General features: G+C 31.8%; 1 long non-coding RNA gene across 3 annotated transcripts; it reads right to left on the reverse strand.

The window, feature by feature from the left end:
- Nucleotides 1–370: 370 nt before the first annotated feature.
- On the reverse strand, nucleotides 371–2,544 carry LOC110868439. 3 transcript variants are annotated; one of them, XR_002552439.2, is made up of 3 exons: nucleotides 2,402–2,537; nucleotides 1,283–1,352; nucleotides 371–1,197 (listed from the first exon to the last, which is right to left on the reverse strand). It is a non-coding gene; the product is annotated as an uncharacterized LOC110868439 (long non-coding RNA). The 3 variants fall into 3 exon arrangements; XR_002552438.2 differs by having other exon boundaries at nucleotides 371–1,352; nucleotides 2,402–2,544; XR_002552440.2 differs by having other exon boundaries at nucleotides 371–1,356.
- Nucleotides 2,545–2,745: the final 201 nt, after the last annotated feature.

Here is a 2,745-nt window from a genome sequence, read left to right on the forward strand (position 1 = left end):
ATAAAGAATCTTAATGGTGAAACCTAGCCAGGTGTCATTATAAGAACCGGCCAAGATGGTAAGACCTGATTAAAAGATTCAGATTCCCTATTAACCTCTGTAAACATGTTAACGTTCTTGGCAGATGTGATTCGTTAAAAATCACACGCATCATTCTTATATAAAAATCCTTCAAGGGATTCCAAAACCCAAATTAATGATTTATAAATCATGGGTTAAATCGTCAATAAAGATGATCAATTATCAAACATCCATTAGTGATGTAGTGTCCACGGGCCATAGTTATTGTCATATAAGACAAAAGACAGTTGTGGTCTATGACTCCCTGTCAGAATGTTACACCCCAATTACATATATGTAAAAGAGTTGCTAAGCGGAATACGGTCCCAATTTTTTTTTAACTAAATATACATTGAGTTCAAAATACATTTTGTTCCTTCATTTCAAAAGACATCTAACGAGCTTGACTTGTAAGTTTATATATATGGTCACATACAAAAGATTTCTTAACTTAATAGTTTGGTTAAATCTAAGGTTTTATACAAAAGAAAGCATCTTAATTTAATCCGAACCGAGACCTTGACCACGTGCATCCTTACTGCGGAGCTCTACCTACACATATTTATACCTTATAAACATTAGTATAATCATGCAAACCAAGTAAACTGAATGAATAAAGCTTAACGTCGGAACAAGTAAAGAAATTGGCGTTTTGGTGTGGCGTTCGACATAACAAACCGGCGTTTGAAACTCTGATCTGGCGTTTGGAAGGCCAACTTCAGCTTTTGATACTCCGATTCCTGCACTTAGTATATTTGTTCCAATTTTAAACAGTTTTGACCCATTTCTAGTTCAAAACTTCAAACCAATCATTTGTTATACTTCATTCATCCTATACAAATGTATCATACTTAAATCTACCTTATGTGGTTTAATTTCCACTCATAGCATATCAAAAACTCATTTAACCTTACAAGATTTAATCATAAATTTGAAATCTCTACAACATATTCCTTTATAAATTGTTGACTAATCCTTCCAAATATTTACAACGAACCTATATAAAACTCATAAACTAAAGACGTTGTATTTAAAGAGGATTCAAGTAAGTACTTACATTGGTAACGGGTCGAAACGACTCGTTTTCACTTTCTTTAAAGTCACGTACCAAAAATACAATATACAAGCCAAAACAACCTGTATCCTCTTTGATAAATTATAAATATTAAACATGCTAATAATTCACTGAACTTTTATTTTAATTAGATACAAGATTACTTACCTCTTCGCCCGTAGTGTTCTTGTTAGCTTATCTTCAACCTTGACCCGTTGATTTGCACGCTTCAGTATACCTAGCTTATTGAACGCCAAGATAAAACTTTAAGATACATAATGTATAACACCAGTATACATTCATTAACTACTCAACGCATATGTTAATTCGTCCACAAGTTCAAAATAATCTAACATATGCACGTAATTTACGCATCTGACCCGCTTGTACAAAACTTTCGTTGTATCATGTTTGAACTATTTCAACACTCTGAACACACTTCAAAATGTGTAATAAACTATTATAAACCAATATTTCAAGCTTAACCCAAAGTAATGCAAACACACTTGGTTAGTTAATATTTTACAAAAACTCTATTATTATTTTTTTGTGCAACCATTTACTGAGAAGATGTGTTCATTGGCCTATTTGACCCCCTTAACGACCATATTTCAAATGTTCTAAAAGTATTCAGAAACCAGACTCAGCAAGGTTTCCAACTCAAAAGAATCATCTTAATCGGGTCAAGGGTTGAGTTTATATGATTATTTTATTTTCATAGATTGCTAAAATTCTGGACAGATCTTAAAAATTTAGCTCACTTGTTATTTTTCCCATTTCAAACCCAAGACATATCTTTAGCCCCGTTTTCAAGTTTATACTCCAATTTCATTAATTTAAAATATCTTAGACACATTTGGTTAAATGTATAGCAACCTAAATCCAACAACTTTCACACGATATTTACAAAAATCTTCATTCAGACATTTTATCAAACGCCTTGTAGGCATACATTTTTAGTCACTATTTTACATCCATATAGAAATTATATTATCATGGAAATAACAACCCTAGATAGCAAATGATCATTTAAGAACATTATACCTAACAATCCATAAAAATTCACATATAATAAGGCTTAGATCATCTTGCATGAAAGTGTATATGACAAAACCCCAACTTCTAGGGTTAGAACCACTAACCCAATGATTTGATCTACTAGATGATGATTACAACCCACATATGCTAACACTAGATCATAATAAAGAATATTAGAAACTAGTTCATACAAAACCCATTTCCAATCAGGATCTTAAAAAAAGCTTTTTAATACTAGAGAATGCTCACCACTTGTTCTTGTTTAGATTGAAGATGATTTTGAAGCCCAAAATCTTTGATAATCACTAACAATTTGTAGGAAATTGCCTCCTTCTTGTTCCTTCTACACACAGCGACACACACATATACCTGGAGCTAATTTTGGTTGAATGACACGTTCATTCTAATCCCACTTCTTTTCTTTATTAAGTCAAGTTTACTTCGCTTGACCAATTTAGCCCCTCAATGTTGTCTAATTTATAACTACTAGCATAAATTTTACTTATTTACACTATCTCACCATATGTCATTATTATTATTATTTTTCAATCCATCTTTTGTATTTGTAAACGTATTCCCAATTTAGGATGTTA

This window comes from Helianthus annuus, chromosome 7, assembly GCF_002127325.2.
Source record: "Helianthus annuus cultivar XRQ/B chromosome 7, HanXRQr2.0-SUNRISE, whole genome shotgun sequence".
Lineage (NCBI taxonomy): Eukaryota > Viridiplantae > Streptophyta > Magnoliopsida > Asterales > Asteraceae > Helianthus > Helianthus annuus.